General features: G+C 41.9%; 1 protein-coding gene across 4 annotated transcripts in view; it reads right to left on the bottom strand.

The window, feature by feature from the left end:
* Nucleotides 1–20234, bottom strand: part of ABHD12 (abhydrolase domain containing 12, lysophospholipase) — an 89524-nt gene that overhangs the window by 68237 nt on the left and 1053 nt on the right. The window lies entirely within an intron of this gene.

The raw sequence follows: 20234 nt of genomic DNA, 5'->3' as shown, positions 1-20234 counted from the left end.
AAGTGGTTGATGAAGATGCATTTTTGCCAATCTGATAGGTGAGAAATGGCACCTTGGTATAGTTTTAATTTGATTTCCCTAATTATGAATGAGTGTGACTGAGCACCCTTTCACATATTGAAGGGTTACGGTAATTTTTTCTCTATGAATTATACATGTCCTTCTCACATTTTCCCACTGGTTTTGACCTTTTTCTTTTCAATAACTCGAAGTTCTTTATTAGGGGAATCAGCTCATCTATATAAGCTGCAAATATGTTCTTGTCTTTTGTCATTAGGTATGTCACGCAGATGTTTTCCACGTTTATAAAGTGAAATTTATTTTAAAACCTTTTACTAGGGGCGCCTGTGTGGCTCAGTCATTAAGCGTCCGCCTTCGGCTCAGGTCATGATCCCAGGGTCCTGGGATCGAGTCCCACATCAGGCTCCTTGCTCCGTGGGAAGCCTGCTTCTCCCTCTCCCACTCCCCTTGCTTGTGTTCCCTCTCTTGCTGTGTCTCTCTCTGTCAAATAAATAAATAAAATACTTAAAAAAAATAAAATAAAATAAAACCTTTTACTAGAATTCAACTTTCAGATAAAGAGCTGGTATCCAAGATCTATAAAGAACTTCTCAAACTCAACACCCAAAAAACAAATAATCATGTCAAAAAATGGGCAGAAGACATGAATAGACACTCTCCAAGGAAGACATACAAATGGCTAACAGACACATGAAAAAGTGTTCAACATCATTAGCCATCAGGGAAATACAAATCAAAACCGCATTGAGATACCACCTTACACCAGTTAGAAGGGCAAAAATTAACAAGACAGGAAACAACAAATATTGGTGAGGATGTGGAGAAAGGGGAATCCTCTTACACTGTTGGTGGGAATGCAAGTTGTTGGTACAGCCACTTTGGAAAACAGTGTGGAGGTTCCTCAAGAAGTTAAAAATAGAGCTACCCTATGACCCAGCAATTGCACTACTGGGTATTTACCCCAAAGACACAGATGTAGTGAAAAGAAGGGCCATACGCACCCAAATGTTCATAGCAGCAACGTCCACAATAGCCAAACTGTGGAAGGAGCCAAGATGCCCTTCAACAGATGAATGGATAAAGATGTGGTTCATATATACAATGGAATATTACTCAGCCATCAGAAAGGATGAATACCCACCATTTGCATCAACATGGATAAAAATGGAGGGGATTATGCTAAGTGAAATAAGTCAGGCAGAGAAAGACAATTATCATATGGCTTCACTCATATGTGGAACATAAGGAATAGCGTGGAGGACCATAGGGGAAGGAAAGGACAACTAAGGGTGGGAATCCAGGGAGGGTGAGGAGGCAAACCATGAGAGACTATGGACTCCGGGAAACAATCTGAGGGTTTCGGGGGGGGAGGGGGGATGGGGTAGCCCAGTGATGGGTATTAAGGAGGGCACGTGTTGTAATGAGCACTGGATGTTATACGCAAATAATGAATCTTGGAACACTACATCAAAAACTAATGATGTACTATATGGTGACTAACATACAAAAAAAAAAAAAAAATTCAACTTTCTGATTAAAAAGACCTTCATTGCAAGACTAAAGAATTTCACTCATGTTTTCTTCTAGTACTTTTGGGTTTTTTTACATTTAATCCTTTTGAACTTTGATCCTGGTGTATGGTCTAAGATGTGGATCCAGATTTATTTTATTCCAAATGGCTACCAGTTATCCCTAAACCCTTTGTTAAAAATCTAAATCAATTTTGACCCCACTCATTTATGATCTCACCTTTACCCTAAATGCCCAAGTGTATTTGAGACTATCTCTGGAATTTCTGTCCTGTCTCACTGGCTTGCTACTCAAAGTTACTGCCACACTCCTAAAACAGAGCTCTGCAACATGGACCAGTCTCTACTCACCACTCTCTCTTCTCTCTGCTGGCACTCCTGCATGCCATTTTACACTGAACTTCAGAATCAGCTTATGTAGAATCCAAGAGAAACAGGCTGGCATTTTTATTTGAAATCTTGTTAAACGAATAATCTGATTTAGAGAGATTAGGCTTTCTTATTCAAGAACACATATGTCCTTACATTTGTTCAAGCCTACTTTTGTGAGCTTTGGGAATGTTTTAAAAGTTTCCCTCTTATGGATTTTGCATATTTCTAAGCATCCTTATAGGATTATTTTTTTGTTGATATTTTTTGTCTTCTCCTCCCTTATACTTCACAACCAATTGCTGTTTTGTGTATACAAAAGCTATGGATCACAGCATACTGATTTTCTATCTCCATAACAGGGGATAGGGCATCTGTACACTGGGATGACATGCAGTTGTTAAGAACAAAGAACGGGTGTCTATGCATAGACATGGTGTGGGGGTGGAAGGACTTACAGTGTTGTGAGGAACTGTTCATGTCAGGGAAGAAGAGGTGGGGTACAGAGAACTCACTGCAGATGCTTTGGTATTTTAAAAAATTTTACATATATTTCTTTTACATAATAACAAAGATTTCACAACTGTATCAGCAGGAACAGACTACATTATGTTGCAGCCACAAACCCCCAGCAAATCTGGTGGCACATGGACATGGTTTTCTTGCTCTGGCTCTGTGTCCAGCACAGGGTGTCAGGGGTCCAGAGACCCTCATCACTCAGGAACCTTCAGGAGGCTCCAGCACTCTACGACGTCACCATCTCCACAAATGGCTTTGGGAAGAAGGGCATGGAGAACCCAACCTGCTGTGAAATGCTTCTACCTAGAAGAGTCACACGTTACTCCCTTCAGACTGTAAGACTGTACCTCACTGTAAGGTCCCAGACTGGAAACTCGGTGAACAACAGATGTGCCCACAGGGTGAAACAGCTGAGGTGGGTGCACAGCACTTAGAAAATAGATAAAGTGAGCCACTTCACAAATCTGCACTGGAAAACCTGCTCTTTAAAAGAGCCCTAAGTAAACTTCTTAACAAAGGACTATTTTTAGATGTAAGTGAACCTGTCCCCCCCACACCCACATTTTTCACCCACATCCACTTTTTTTTTAAGTAGTCCCCACACTGGGCATGGAACCCATTGTGGGGCTCAAACTCACAACCCTGAGATCAAGAGCTGAGCTGAAATCAAGAGTTGGTCACTTAACTGACTGAGCCACCCAGGCGGCCCCATACTTTTAATTTTCCTATCTGGGAAGACTGAGCTTTCAGACTCTTTATTAAAAGAGTACACACTGATAGTACAGAAATTGGTACTTAAATTGACTACAGGTATCCTGGACAGATCCACCCTTCAATGCTTGTGGTCCCCCATGTTGATGACTGGAAGGTCCCCATGATTCACAATCACTCATCAGAGAGCCAGAAGGGGCTCACAAGGTGAGCTTCATGCAGTGCTTTCCTTGGAGGTCTGGTTTCCCCACAGCCTCTGCAGCAGGGACCCAGACCCTGCCAGCCACTCCAAAACTGACAAGATGGGAGGTGCTAAGCTACTGAGAAGGTCCCAAAGGACGCCATCAACCTGAGGAAAGGCTCTGTGGCAGGCCTGTGACCTCAGAAGCCCACCCCTTAGCACTGTGCCGTGGCCACTAATGTGGTCAGAGAAGGAAAGCAGCACCCTGGGTAAAGCCCTGGTTTCCCTCCTGAGACACTGGCCCAGTATTTTCAACCTACACTATTTCCCTCTTCTAACAGCATGTGTACGAGAGACAGCCCAAACACAGGCAGGAGCACAGTGGCTGGGGCACAGGCCCTGGGCCTGCCCAGCAATGCCTGCAATGGCCGTGAGACCACAGGCAAGCTACAGACTACAGGGGACAGTTTCCTCATCTGGGATAACACACCCCACCTCATGAGGTTAGTTGTGAACATTTCAGAAGTTAATACATGCAAAGTGCTGAAGAGGATGGTATCTGGTACAAAGTACCGAATGTTATTTTTACTAATTCTTCCTGTGCCTACTTTTATTGACTGTTCCCTTTTCCTGTCTTCACTTCTTTGGGACTGTTCTGCCTCGACACTCTCCTTCACCTTCCTTTCGCCCATCATCAGCAAACACCAACTTGCCAAATGGTGTTTTTGAAAGACAGTGGCATCTGGGACACAAGAGATGTGGGCTAACCAGGAAGACTGTGGCTTTAAAAGCTCTGCAAACGCAGCCTTCCTACTGTTGAGGGGCCACGGACCAAGACCTGGTGTGGTAGCCTCCGCTCCTACACACAGGCCACTGGGTCCACACAGGCATTTAAGCACAGTGGACCCATACCTGCCTGCTGCACCTAAGTGGTGGCAGCCAGGCGTCGGATCTCAGGGCCTCACTGTGACCAGCCCTCATAGGCAGAGTCACAGCCTCAGCAGCAGGCTCAATTCACCTCTCAACCAACCCCTACCCGCCCTCCCCGACTCCCCCCACAGAAAAACTGATACCTGCATTTTTGTAGGTCATGAACTAGCATAATTTTCTGCAAAATGAGGACTGACACAGTGTTGCCAAGTTTTTAATTTTACCAAGTAAGGATTTCTAAAACTAGCTAATCTGAAGAGAACATTTTAACGCCAAAAAAGATACAAAGGACACTGTCTCAGAATTCAAACACTATAAATTTACCTTTATGAGATACTCTCTACACTATCCTTATTTTTTCATTTCCCTTCCACACAGCAAAAATTTAGTTCAAAACTACTGTGGACCCCAAGCCAGTGCTGGGAACTCCTGCTCCTCAGGAAGGGCACCATGGGCTTCTTCCATCTTTCCTGCCTTCCTCTTCACACCTATTGGTCCTGTTTTCTGTCTGCTTTGGTCCAAGAAGGACATGGTTTCAGGACAAAACCAATTCCAGAAACCTCTGGATCCCACTTCAGGGCTCTTATTCCTATATCCTCTCTTTCATTTATGGAAGCAGTACTGGTTACAGGCAAGAAGATAAACTTCTGGCCTCATTCCTAAAGGGGGCCAGTGTAATGACATCTTTTTAGCATCTTATATGGGGTTTTGCTCTTCCTGGCCCAGGTCAGAACAGCACAAGTCCTGGATTTTCGATGGCGATAAGAGCTAAGGCACAAATAGTAGGAAGGTATGTTTTGACAAAAATCAATATACTGCTTTTCTTTTTTTTAATACATTGCTTTTCTATCTTATCAAAAGTGCAAGCATAGAATTTTTTTAAAAATTTCCTCATCACTAATAAAAATAAAACTGTCTCAAAGAAAATGTGGTATGTATACACAATGGAGTATTATTCAGCCTTAAAAGGAAGGTAATTGTGACATATGTCACAACGTGGATGAACCTTTAAGACATTATACGAAGTGAAATAAGCCAGACACAAAAGGACAAATATTCTAGGATTCCACTTCTATGAGGAACCTAGAGTATTCAGAAAGTTTAACAGTTGTCATCAGGGGCTGGGGTTGGGAGTGGGGAGTTAGCGTTTAATGCATACAGAGTTTCGGTTCCAGAAGATGAACAGGTTCTAGAGATGGGTGGGGGGGGCAGGTAGTGATGGCTGCACACCTTGTGAATGTGTTTAATGCCATGGAATTGTGCACTTACAAATGGTAAATTGTTACATATATTTTTCCACAATAAAAAATATTTCCAAAGGCTGTCTCATTTGGGAAATGAGCTCCCCTTTCATTTAGCTGTTCACTCAAGAAGCATTCTGTTTGTCTAGCTCCAGATTTGTTTATCAGAACTAAGCATTCCTTACCAACTAGAAGAAACTACCTGCTTTCCAAACCTATTTTCATAGCAAAAAAAGTTCATTCCTTTTGATTGCTGAGTAATATTCTACTGTGGGGCTATGCAACTCGCTTTTACACACACTTGCTGATGGGTATTGGATTGTTTCCAGTTTTCTTTGTTTAAAGGTTTTATTTTTAAGTAATCTTTCCACCCAGCATGGGGCTTAAATTTACAACCCCAAGATCAAGAGTCACATACTCTACCAACTGAGCCAGCCAGGCACCCTGGATCATTTCCAGTTTTTGCCTATTACAGATTAAACCTGCTATTAACATTATTATTTTCGTTTTTGATTTCTTTGATTTCTGTTTCGGTCTTTATTATATGTTTTTTTTTCTGTTTACTTTGGGTTTAATTCCCACTTTTTGTTTATTAGTTTCTTAATATGGAGACTGAAGTCATTGAAGACCTTTCTTCCTTCCTATGGGCATTTGGTACTATAAATTCCCCAAGGATGCTTTAGGAGCATACACTTGTCATTATTTTCATTCAGTTTGGACTACTTTCTAATTTCCTCTTGGATTTTTTCTATGACCCATGGCTTATTCAAAAGTGTGTTATTCACTTCACAAATGTTTCAGGATTTTCCAGAGACATCTTGTTTTTACTGATTTCTAATTTAATTCCTTATGGTCACAAAACAGACTTTGCATGACTTAAATTCTTTTAAAGCTCTTGAGACTTGTTTTATGGTCTAGAATATAATCTATCTGGTTTGATGTGCACTTGAGGAGAACATATATCTGCCCTTGTTGGACAGACTGCCAATCAAGGTAAGTTGGTGGACAGTGTTGCTGAAGTCTATTACATCCTTGCTGATTTTCTGCCTCCTACTTCTATCAGTTATTGAAATCTTTGGCTATAATCGTGGATGTGTCTATTTTCTTCACAGTTCTATTTCTGCTGTACGGATGTTGAAGCTCTGTCAATTACATACACAAATGTTCAAAGTTGTTATGTCCTCTTGATTAATTGATCTGTCATTATGAAATGATTTGCTTTATCTCTCATAATATTCTTTGCTCGGAAATATACATTGATATTAATATAGCCACCCCTGCTACCTTTTCTCTTCCTTATGATTCTTCATATCATTTTCTTATATATAGCTTACTTTCTGTAGAAATACAGTATACAATACATATAACATAGAAAATATGTGTTAACTGTTTATTAGTAAGGCTTCTGGTTAACAGTAGGCTATTAGTAGTTGAAGTTTTGTGGAGTCAAAGTTATACACAGTTTTTTGCCTGCATGGGACTGGGTATCCCTAATATCCCATGTTGTTCAAGGGGCAACTTGGTACATAAAATATATATGTAATATACAACATATAAAGGTTTGCATAATATATATATAGTATCTCATATTCTCTCAGAATGAACAAAAGAGTCAAGTCAGGATTCATTCCCCAAGACTAATAGTTGGTTTAATTCTTCTTAGTTCACAGGTGGAAACCTGAAGAACAATCTTCAAAATCTTATCTGAACACAGTGAATATTGGGGTAACTTCACTCAACAGAATTGAAAAAGTTAAGGCCTTAATAAAATACACAAGAGCAATCCATAAATGTCTCTTTGTTCCCAGAGAAGAAAACAAAAAAATCATGAGGATGTTGGCAGAATTGTCCTGCTGTGAAAAGGCCTTATTCTCCTGCCAGAGACAAAAATGTTTTACACTACAGTACAGCTTGTTTTCAGGTGCCTTACATGCAACTGCATTACCTACTGTTACAAAAAACCAAAAATTCAGCTGAGTGCATTTTAAAGCTCTTACTGGCTTTATTCAGCAGTTCTGAATCAGGCAGCACCCAACCCAGCAGACAGGAGCTTGGAGGAACAGTACAAAATGAAATGCTTTGACAAGCAGAGAAGTGAGCATGAAGAAGGGATTTACGCTGGACAAAAAAGCGGGTTGGTTATGGCCGGGTCACTTTCCTTTAGAGGATGGCAGGGGTCTGTCAGGCAGATTACCTCGCTTGTGCTGGTCAGGCAATTCCTGAACGAGTGGTTTAAGATTCCATTTCTGCGAGAGCTGAAGCCGTAATTAAGTTAGGTCTTGGTTTGGCAAAGTAGGGCTTAGCCTAAGGGACTCCACTTGGGGCCTGTTGTCTTATGTTTAACACTACCTTGCTTTATTTTTCTTTATACCATTTTGCACCCCTTGAAATTTTACTGTATATGTAAACACTACCTTTTTTGCTGCCTTTCTCCTTCATGACAATGTAAGCTCTGTAAAGGCTGGGACCTGTCTGGCTCTTGTGCAACATTTTGTCCACATCCTCTTGCACACAGTAGGTCTCAACAAGTATTTGTTAGATGAATGAAAGAACAAACATGCAAGCAATATTTCTGATATATGCCACACTGTTAACAGTAATTATCCAGGGAAATTCCACTTTCTCATTACCTTCCCTGTTTTAAATTCTTATTAAGAGGGGTGCCTAGGTGACTCAGTCGTTAGGAGTCTGCCTTCGGCCCAAATCATGATCTCAGGGTCCTGGGATCGAGCCCCGCGTCGGACTCTCTGCTCACTGGGAAGCCTGCTTCTCCCTCTCCCACCCCCCTGCTTGTGTTCCCTCTCTCGCTGTCTCTCTCTCTGTCAAATAAATAAATAAAATCTTTTTAAAAAAATTTTTTATTAAGAAATCTTTATTACTTTTGTAATCAGAAAAAAATTTAAATGAAAGCAGAACAGAGGGAGAGAGAGGGTTCCTTGAGGGCTGCCTTTCACCATGGTGATCACCAATCCCTGTAGAACCTTGCCTTGGTGCCTGCAGATTCTCCCTCGTGCTTTCTCTTGAGGTGCTGGGGCTGTAATGGCAGGCTCCCAGTCAGCCTACGCTGGTGTAACAGTCCCTTCCTTCTAGAACCCTAAGCCAATATCAAATGTCCAGTCTTATTTTCCTTCCCATAGGTTCTGCCATGACCTGCCTTGTTGAAGTGTGCTGTGCCCCCAAACTGTGAGAATTTCTTTTCTTATATCTACAGAAACCTTGGTAAGCCAGGGATGCATTGATAGGATGCACTACATCCTGTCAAAGAAGGGAGAGCCTAACCACCATTACCTTGATCCCAAAACCAGACAAAGACCCCATCAAAAAGGAGAATTACAGACCAATTTTCTTGATGAACATGGATGCAAAAATTCTCACCAAAATACGAGCCAATAGGATCCAACAGTATGTTAAAAGGATTATTCACCACGACCAAGTGGGATTTATACCTGGGCTGCAAGGTTGGTTCAACATCCGCAAATCAATCAACATGATACAATACATTAACAAAAGAAAGAACAAGAATCATATGATCCTCTCAATAGATGCAGAAAAAGCATTTGACAAAGTACAGCATCCTTTCTTGATCAAAACTCTTCAGAGTATAGGCATAGAGGGTACATACGTCAATATCATAAAAGCCATCTATGAAAAACCCACAGCGAATATCATTCTCAATGGGGAAAAACTGAGAGCTTGCCCCCTAAGGTCAGGAACACGGCAAGGATGTCCACTATCACCACTGCTATTCAACATAGTATTAGAAGTCCTAGCCTCAGCAATCAGACAACAAAAAGAAATAAAAGGCATCCGAATCGGCAAAGAAGAAGTCAAATTCTCACTCTTTGCAGATGATATGATACTTGATGTGGAAAACCCAAAAGACTCCACCCCAAAACTGCTAGAACTCATACAGGAATTCAGTCAAGTGGCAGGATATAAAATCAATGCACAGAAATCAGTGGCATTCCTATACACCAACAAGACAGAAGAAAGAGAAATTAAGGAGTCGATCCCATTTACAATTGCACCCAAAACCATAAGATACCTAGGAATAAATCTAACCAAAGAGGCAAAGGATCTGTACTCAGAAAACTATAAAATACTCATGAAAGAAATTGAGGAAGACACAAAGAAATGGAAAAATGTTCCATGCTCATGGACTGGAAGAACAAATATTGTGAAGACGTCAATGCTACCTAGAGCAATCTACACATTCAATGCAATCCCCATCAAAATACCATCCACTTTTTTCAAAGAAATGGAACAAATAATCCTAAAATTTGTATGGAACCAGAAAAGACCCTGAATAGCCAGAGGAATGTTGAAAAAGAAAACCAAAGCTGGCGGCATCACAATTCCAGACTTCCAGCTCTATTACAAAGCTGTCATCATCAAGACAGTATGGTACTGGCACAAAAACAGACACATAGATCAATGGAACAGAATAGAGAGCCCAGAAATGGACCCTCAACTCTATAGTCAACTAATCTTTGACAAAGCAGGAAAGAATGTCCAATGGAAAAAAGACAGTCTCTTCAACAAATGGTGTTGGGAAAATTGGACAGCCACATGCAAAGAATGAAACTGGACCATTTCCTTACACCACACACAAAAACAGACTCAAAATGGTTGAAAGACCTCAATGTGAGACAGGAGTCCATCAAAATCCTAAAGGAGAACACAGGCAGCAACCTCTTCGACCTCAGCCGCAGCAACTTCTTCCTAGAAACATCACCAAAGGCAAGGGAAACAAGGGCATAAATGAACTATTGGGATTTCATCAAGATAAAAAGCTTTTGCACAGCAAGGGAAACAGTCAACAAAACCAAAAGACAACCGACAGAATGGGAGAAGATATTTGCAAATGACATATCAGATAAAGGGCTAGTATCCAAAATCTATAAAGAACTTCACTCAACACCCAAAGAACAAATAATCCAATCAAGATGTGGGCAGAAGACATGAACAGACATTTTTCCAAAGAAGACATCCAAATGGCCAACAGACACATGAAAAAGTGCTCAACATCGCTCGGCATCAGGGAAATCCAAATCAAAACCTCAATGAGATATCACCTCACACCAGTCAGAATGGCTAAAATTAACAAGTCAGGAAATGACAGATGTTGGTGGGGATGTGGAGAAAGGGGAACCCTCCTACACTGTTGGTGGGAATGCAAGCTGGTGCAGCCACTCTGGAAAACAGCATGGAGGTTCCTCAAAAAGTTGAAAATAGAGCTACCCTACGACCCAGCAATTGCACTACTGGGTATTTACCCCAAAGATACAAATGTAGGGATCCGAATGGGTACGTGCACTCCAATGTTTATAGCAGCAATGTTCACAATAGCCAAACTGTGGAAAGAGCTAAGATGTCCATCGACAGATGAATGGCTAAAGAAGATATTGAATATATATACACTGGAATATTATGCAGCCATGAAAAGGAATGAGAGCTTGCCATTTGCAACGACGTGGATGGAACTGGAGGGTGTTATGTTGAGCGAAATAAGTCAATCAGAGAAAGACATGTATCATATGACCTCACTGATATGAGGAATTCTTAATCTCAGGAAACAAACTGAGGGTTGCTGGAGTGGTGGGGGGTGGGAGGGATGGGGTGGCTGGGTGATAGACACTGGGGAGGGTATGTGCTATGGTGAGCGCTGTGAATTGTGCAAGACTGTTGAATCACAGATCTGTACCTCTGAAACAAATAATGCAATATATGTTAAAAAAAAAAAAAAAAAGAAGAAGAAGCTAGCAAGAGGGGAAGAATGGGGGGTGGAAATCGGAGGTGGAGTCGAACCATGAGCGACGATGGACTCTGAAAAACAAACTGAGGGTTCTAGAGGGGAGGGGGGTGGGAGGATGGGTTAGCCTGGTGATGGGTATTAAAGAGGGCACGTTCTGCATGGAGCACTGGGTGTTACACACAAACAATGAATCATGGAACACTACATCAAAAACTAATGATGTAATGTATGGTGATTAACATAACAATTAAAAATTTTTAAGAAAAAGTGAGAGCCTAAAAGATGAGATTCTCTGCAGACAAATCGGCACAAAAAAATGTCGTAACAACAAAAGACAAAAGTGAGATCAGACTAACCATCTCCAGCCATGTCTGTATTTTGTCTTTACTATAGATATCATTAAAACATTTGAGTGTAAGAGCTGATGGCTGCCATGAGTAAAAACTGACAGACAACAAACTCCCTGAGAACAGGTACTGTTTCCTTCCATCTTTATGTTCCCCGTGCCTAGCATGCATCTGACCAACAACCCAAGTATTATAACTGTGTGCTGAATAAACCAACCCATGGGCACCCGCCACTGACATGGCCATTTTCAGGTAGCAGTGAAATGATCTTCCAGGGCCAGGAATGGCACAAGTCAAGGACGAAAGAAGAAAGGGTGGGAAGTCTCTGTTGTACGAGAAAACAGTTAAAAGCCATATATGTCTCTCAGGGACCTGAACCACCAGAAAAGCGACTGCATCAAAATGATCTGCTCCAACCCTGAACATTCCTCCTTCCCATTACGAATAGATAGTTCAGTCCATATATCTAAACCTTGCATGGAGATCCCACAAGTTTGTAAGAACTGAAAACAACTTGAACTTTCTTTTCTTACCCTAAAGCTCAGGGCAACTTCTTTCAAACTTTAAGAACATATCCAAGAGTCTAGCATTCCAGAGATCCACTTGTGTTCCTTCAGTGACACCCCTTATTTGCCTTCATCTTTGCAAAATCAAGAGTCTTACTCTTCTGAAACTACTCACAATGACACTCATCGACCCTCCCCTCTTTTTACCTTTTAGGACACTTCCATACCTGGTGAACAGAACACAGATATTAAGACAACTCAAGTCCACAAGTACCATCTCAAGACAAATTCTATTTAGAAATAGTTCTTTGTGTATTAGCAAAACCTGAGAGGTAAGGATTCTGCCTGGGTCCCACACAATCACTCTATCTTGACCTCAGTTCATGTTGTTCCTTTTCCTACCTCCACCTCCAACCCAGCTATAACCCCCTTGTCGTGAGGATGTGTGCAGGAACCTTGTGGAGCCACTGCCCTCCCACTCAGGCCCCCCAGAACCAAGCAGCATTCAACTGTGCAGAAACACGTGTGGCTTCTCAGACACGAGCTCACAGCTGAAATGACTTCCCATGGGAGCCATTTCTGAAACATTACATGTCAGAGAGAAAGAAAGAAGAGTCCCTGCTGGGTAGCATGACTGTTCACATTAATGTTGAGCAATATGGTGGAACAGTCTATTTAGGTCACGGACAAAGAACTAGGGCTGTCCAGGTGGAGAAGTGCAAGGGAAAGACTGCAGCACCTCCACCCCCCCCCCCCTCAGGGGACAACCGTGCTCTTGTTTCACAGAGAAAGTAGAAGCATGCAGAAGACAACTTCCAATGCTCCCCCCCACAAATCTAACCACCTCCCTGCACCTTCGTGGCCCCCTTGGCCTGTCTTCATGTGTGGGCACCCTCCACTTAGCCTTGGGGTGCTGGGTCCCAGAGACACCAGGCCACCAGCGTCTGCGAGGCCAGTCTATGCCTACTGGACCATCCCACTGAGCACAGCAATGAGCTCTAACAACAGCACTGGTCAGAAGCCTCCTCCTACCCCAGGGATCCCCCTTATCTTTATTCCCTTTTATGGTAAAACTCCTTAAAAAAGCTATCTGCATTTCTTCCCTCCACCTCTCCCTTGAGCCACTCTGTCAGGCTCTTACCCCCAGCATTCCATTAACCCACTCTTGTCAACCACTCATCTCCATGTCACCAAATCCAACAGCAGATCACACTTTCTCTGCAACAGGCTTCTCCACCCAGCTGCCTTGACCCTTTCCTCCTAGCGCTCTTCCTAATCTATTCCCTTGCTTCCTCCAGGTCTCCTCTTCTCCCAGCCCCTAACCACTGAGGACCCCGGGGCCCAGCCCTCAGACCCCCATCATGACTCTAAATACTTTCTGCAGGCTAACGGTCAGAAGTCAGCCTCACTCCCCTGAACTCCAGCTCCTCCTACCTATTGCATCTGCAAGAGGAGGCACTTCAATATGCCCCAAACCAAACTCATCACCCCCCAAAGCACTTGCTCTTCCCACAACTGGCCCATCTCAGCACATGGCAGCTCCTTGCCTCCAGCTGCTCAAAAGAAAACTGGTGAAGCATCTCTGACCGTCCTTGCTCTCATACTAATCTACCCGCAAATCTGTTGACATCTCCTTCAAAATAGATCCAGAACGCAGCACTTCTCCCCTCCACAGCTACCGCCAGCCCAAGCCCCCATCATCTGTTGCCTGGGTGACTCCTAACTGGTCCTCCTGCTCCCTCTGGACCTCCAGTCTGTCCTTGTCACAGCAGAGTGACATGGTAATGACATACATCACATCAAGGCATTTCTCCACTCTAAAGAGGCCAGTGGCTTCCATTCAAATGTCTTCTATCAGAAAGGCCTCCTGCCACCTAAACCATGCACACATCAAGGTGCTCCTTACTGGCCTACTTTTCTCCTCAGCGCCCCAAGCACCTGACGCGGCTTGTTCTCACTTGTTTGTTATCCGCCTCCCCTACCAGGATGTAAAGTCCACGAGATGTGACCTGCATCCATTGCTGCAGCCTCAGCACTGAGAAGAGTTACTCTATATAACAGGTACTCAAACTCTGCTAAGTGAACTGATGAAAAAAATGTCGAATAACCAAACAGTACCGTTACAAATGTTATAATACCCACAGATACGTTCACAGATCATGATCATAACTACAGGCACAACTGGCTCAGAAGAATACTGGAACAGTTTGGGGGCAGATAAGATGGGGGTAAATTCCTCTTGACATAAGTTACCAGAGCTTTCTCAGTACTCCCAACTAATAGTATTAGTAATAACCCTGGGGATGACCAAAGTAGAAGGTGCTACTAATTCGGTGCTCACCATGCACCCAGTTCTTTTGTACATCCAAGCTTCACCCCGATCCTACAGGGGAGGTATTTCTATCCCCACATCACAGAGGGAGAAACAGACTCAAAAAGTTGAACAAGTCTCCCCAACCCACAGAACCTGAAAACACTCGCATGGGGCTCCGTTATCTATGAGACTGATATCCTCTAAGATATCAAATGATACTACAATGAGGACCACGCCCAAATAATGGTCAGTTGGCTAAATGGATATCTCAGGCAAAGTTTCCTGCTACTGTTCTTCCCTGTGTCAGCATCCCCTCTCCTAACTGACCCTTCCCAACCTAGCCTTCAGTTCAGGACAAGACAAATGACTTACCCACACCCTGTGCTGAAAGAGCCCTCTGTCAAAGCACAAACCCACCTACACGCAAGTTCTGTGGCATCATCTCTGGGAGAAGAGCACTGACTTAATCTGTCAGTTTTCAAGATCATATTACAGTAAAAATTTTTCCTGTAGAATTCATTTTGTAAAGAAAAGTGCCCTAGTAGGAGGAGGAGGATCATGAGTCTGGAAAGGCAGCCTGTCTCCACTGCTGTCAGCATAACCCTGGCAAGATGACCCATTTTCTATTCCTCTTTCCAAGGCTACCTCCATGATAATGTCTTCAGGAGCCTTTGAGCTACTCAAAAATATCTCCCCCATAGAAGCAATGTCTGCTCAGTTACCATACAAGACAGACACTCCCTTGAGAAGGCTAAAAAGGAACTGGAAAGGAAGCAGAGATACAGGGTACAAAGTCCCACCAAAGAGGGAGACACCAGAGAAGCACCAAGTCTCAGTGTCCTGGGTCCAGGGCTGAAGTGTGGCCTTGATAAGATAAATCGCAGTTGGGAAGAGATGGACCCAGCTGGGGGCCTCAGCTGAGGCACCATAAACAAAGCCTGCCCTCTTGCTTGTCACAGTCCAGGCACAGAATGTACTCTCAGGGAGTGGAAGGAGAAGGGGGACGGAAAAAAAGCAAACTTTAACTACAAAAGCTAGCTCAGAACATACTCTCACCTTCTCAGTGTATAAAGAAAGGACAAAGAGATACCATGCAAAGCAGCTTCTAGGGTGAGCTCAGGAAGACTGATGTTGAAGGAGACTGGTGTTAACCTCAGCCACCTGCCTTTCTGGATTGTAGTAAAGCCATTAGCACCTGGATGAATTTCCTTGCTTTGGGTCAAGGAAGAACCAAGGGTGATGCCTCAGTTCCCCTGTATTTACACTTGAGGATCACCGGCTACGAAACCTCCCATGCAGCCCACTGGTCTCAGTCACCGGCAGATCCACCTATGAGCTAGAAGTGGAAGAATGAAGACTACTTCACTGAAACACAAAGGCCCACACATCTCATTACCGCCTTCCTAGGGTCCAAATTAGACCACTTATGCCATTAAGGCATATTCCCAAGAACTCCAGGGTTACTGAAAAAAACAGGAAATGCCTGCAAATCCCTTGTTTGCCAAAAATTACCAGATACTGTAAAAAGTAATATCTAGTCCCTCCTCTCAGGGAGTTCAGGGTCAACACATGAGTTAGATAAACATTTACCTTTAAAAACGACCAATCCAGAAATTTTAAAAAACAAAATGTTTTGTTCTGTCTTACTCCAAAGTTATTGTTTTTATCTGAATTAGTTGCAACGTTTACAAAGTTTGAGTTCACACAAACACACACACACACACACACCCAGCTACTCTTCTCGAGAGACCGGATGATCTGGCCACCCTAGGGCCACATTCCTGCCACGGGCAGCAACAGGAGAGGTGCAGTAGCTCCTTTCAGATGGAAGATGTTCTCTCTACTTCTCCAGAACCCTCAGCAGTATCATGGTCTCCCAGAATTAATTAACAAAAAAAAATTTTTATTTGGGGGAAAAAAAAAGATTTTTTTCAAAGAAAAAATACTTCAGTGTATATCTGTGTATGAGATATACCATTAGCTAGTCTAAATAATCAAAGGGGAGAAAAGGAAAAAAATGTAAGCACACAAAATTAGGGAACAGGACAGGGATAACAGTCTCAGATACAGAGGAAAAAGCTGGATAAAACAGATGATTTTCTATGAATGTATAAATCACCAACACTAAACCCAGAAAGAGATAGCAAATCTAGAAAAAAGCACCCAGCTTAGGTAGTTTTACAGGGGAATTCCACCAAATTTAAAGAAACAGATCATTTCAAGAGTATTTAAACAGGCTAAAGCGGAGAAAGCTTTTAATAAAGCTAAGGAAAGCATTAAAACAACTTGATAAAGATTACATTAAAAATACAAAATTACAGGGGCGCCTGGGTGGCTCAGTCACTTAAGCGGCTGCCTTCGGCTCAGGTCATGATCCTAGGGTCCTGGGATCGAGCCCCACATCCAGCTCCCTGCTCAGTGGAGAGCCTCCTTCTCCCTCTCCCTCTGCCTGCCACTCTGCCTACTTGTGCTATCTCTTGTCAAATAAATAAATAAAATCTTTAAAAAAAAACCAAAATTACAAACTAGTTTCACAAATAACAATGTAAAATGACTAAGTAAAATATTAATAGAATCTGGCTACACATTAACAGAGTTTTCACTGATGATTCAATAATAAGATGATGATTCAATAACATAAAATCTGTTACTATAATTCATATTTTTTTAAATATTTTATTTCTTTATTTGACATAGAGAGACACAGTGAGAGAGGGAACACAAGCAGGAGGAGTGGGAGAGGGAGAAGCAGGCTTCCCGTGGAGCAGGGAGCCGGATGTGGGGCTCAATCCCAGGACCCTGGGATCATGACCTGAGCCAAAGGCAGATGCTTAACGACTGAGCCACCCAGGCGCTCCTGTTACTATAATTCATGCTAACAGGTCAAGGAAGAACATCTATATGATAATTTCACAGATGCTAAAATGGCATTTCATAAGATTCAACAACCATTTTTGATTAAAAAAACAAATAGTAACAACGCACCACTTAGTAAAATAACCAGTGTGGCAAAAACACTAAAAGCATTCTCAGTAAAGTAAGGAACAAAATAAGGTACCCACTATCATTCCTAGTATTTAATCTTGTTCTGAAAATACAATGCAACTAAAAAAGAGAAACAAAAGACAAAAAGTAGAAAACATGGAATGATATTCTTATTATTTGTAACTGATATGATATTATACCTGAAAATCCTAGAAAACCAACTGCAAAAACTACTAAAAACAATATGATTACATAAGTTGCTGCTTACAAAATTAATAAGTACAGGGGCACCTGGGTGGCTCAGTCAGCTAAGTGTCTGCCTTCAGCTCAGGTCATGATTCCAGGGTCCTGGGGTGGAGCCTAAGGTTGGGCTCCTTGCTCAGCAGGGAGCCTGCTTCTCCCTCTGCCTGCTGCTCTCCCTGCTTGTGCTCTCTCTCTCTAATAAAGAAATAAAATCTTAAAAAAAAAATAAGTACAATGATAAAAATATGTAATATAAGAAGGGGCCTATGCAACAACAAAAAAGATCAAATAACTAGGAATAAACTTAAGAAATGTACAAGATTTTTAAACAAACCACATTTTATTTTTTTTTTTTTTTAAGATTTTATTTATTTTTGACAGAGAGAGAGAGCACAAGCAGGGGGAACAGCAGAGAAAGAGGGAGAAGCAGACTCCCTGCTGAGCAAGGAGCCTGATGCGGGGCTCGATCCCAGGACCCTGAGATCATGACCTGAGCCGAAGGCAGACGCTTAACCGTCTGAGCCACCCAGGCGCCCCAACAAACCACATTTTAAAAGACATTTCTGAGACAACTGGAGAAATGTGTATGTAGATTGGATATTAAATTAGTAATACGCAATAAACTGTTAAATTTGATAAATATAAAAAATTTCTGATAAATAGAGCAAATGAGGTTATATATATTTCAAAAGTCCCTATTTGTTCTAGTTCCCAAGTTATACTCTGAAGTAGTTATGAATAAAATCATTTGTTTTAAAATATTCTAGTCCCACCCCCTACGAAGAAATGGAGGGAGGAGGAACAAGTGGTTCAAGATTGGCAACACATGGCAAACTGTTTAAGATGTGATGGATACATCAAGGTTCATTATATCGTCTTCCCTATTTTAGTCTATTTGAAAATGTGCACAATAGAACCCAACAAAGGCAGGTAATGAGAGACCCAAAGGTACACAATAGGCTTATAAAAACACACAAAAATTGCCACCTAACAATTAGAAATGCAAATTAAAGCTACAAATCAGATGTCATTTTCATCGGTCAAATAGAAAAAAGATCAAAATACTTGGTAACATTCAGTATTGGCGGGAAGGGTGGCAACTGACTCTGCTGGGGAAAGTACCTGTCAGTACACCGGAGGGCACTTTGGCCTCACCTTTCAAAATTATAAACACACACTCTTTGGTCCAGGAATTTACACTACATATACTAGTTCAGTAAGTACTTTCCACCACCTACTATGGCCATGCACTGGAGACCAGAAAAGTGGAGGAAACAACGCCCCTGCTCTCATGGGGCTTCCATTCTTATAGGGGAGGAGATAACCAATAAAGCAAGTTAAGTACACAGACAATTGCAAGGTCAAAAGAGGTAAGTGTGATGAAAAAAGCAAACAGAATAAGGGCGTTGGGAGTGGCAAGAAGTCTATTTTGGATGGGCTGGCCTAGGACGGCCTCTCTGAGGACGTGACAGTTGGGCAGAGACCTAGGTGAAGAAGAAAGCAAAGCAGAAGAATGTCCAGGAGAACATTCCAAGAAATAGGGAAGGAAGCCACAGGGTAACACACAAATTTGGCTTTCCTGCCCTCTCCTTTTCTTTTTATTCCCTAACAGCCTTTTATTCCTCCAAAGGATATGAGCACCTCTTGAATGTCTTTGTCCCGATACAAAAATGAAAATAAGCGTATCCTTTTAATACAGTACATCTTCGAGGAAGGTGCCAGGCCAGCACTGTTTCCCCAAACACTATTGTGCCTAACAATTTCATTTCTTCAAAGGAAGAATTCCCAAACTTATCTAGGTGTAATGCCAAACCTGTTAACAAAAGTACATTAAAGCTATTCATGAGTTTGTAATGAAGATAAACCTTTCCACAAAAAAAGAGAACAAATTAGTTTCACAAAAGATATTGACCAGTTACTAGGTAACTTTATACCAAAAAAAAAAAAAAAAATACTGTCAGTCCCTGCCCTTCTGGCAAGAATGTGAACCACTGACTTAGAGGAGACTATGGTTTAAATAACCTTTTAAGCAATGAAGTTGAAATGTTGACGTGTCTACTTGGATAAATATTTCTATTTATCCAAATATTTATATTTTTATTTATCCAAATATCATATTTTCAATTTCATGATCTTTTAGGCAATGAAACTGATATCTTTAGAGACTATTTTGATAAATACTTGACACTGAAGTGGCCAGTGTCAATTAAGGGCATTCCAGTTGACCCCAAAAGAAATGACTGCAACAGCACCTGAGAATATTATGTACTAACTTGTTCAAAATCGTGAAACATCCAGACTTCAAAATTGCCATGAATGATACGTTCTATGAAGAGTCAGCTTAATTACGAAGCTAGCATACGGGGAGAGATTTGTCCCTGTGAAATACACTAACTTAATTCTGAAATCAGCTTTACCTGGATGCACTCATCTCCTACTCAGAGGGAGAACGCAAAAAACTTAAAAGACACTCCAGCCTCTACGGAGATTCCTAAGGAGACAACCCGTGTAATCAAATTTCAAGCACCACTAGCCATCTGCACAATCAACGACAGGTTTCCCTCCAACAGCTGACGATGCGGT

Source organism: Halichoerus grypus, chromosome 10, assembly GCF_964656455.1.
Source record: "Halichoerus grypus chromosome 10, mHalGry1.hap1.1, whole genome shotgun sequence".
In the NCBI taxonomy this organism is placed as follows: Eukaryota; Metazoa; Chordata; class Mammalia; order Carnivora; family Phocidae; genus Halichoerus; species Halichoerus grypus.
This window is presented reverse-complemented; position numbering and strand designations above follow the sequence as displayed.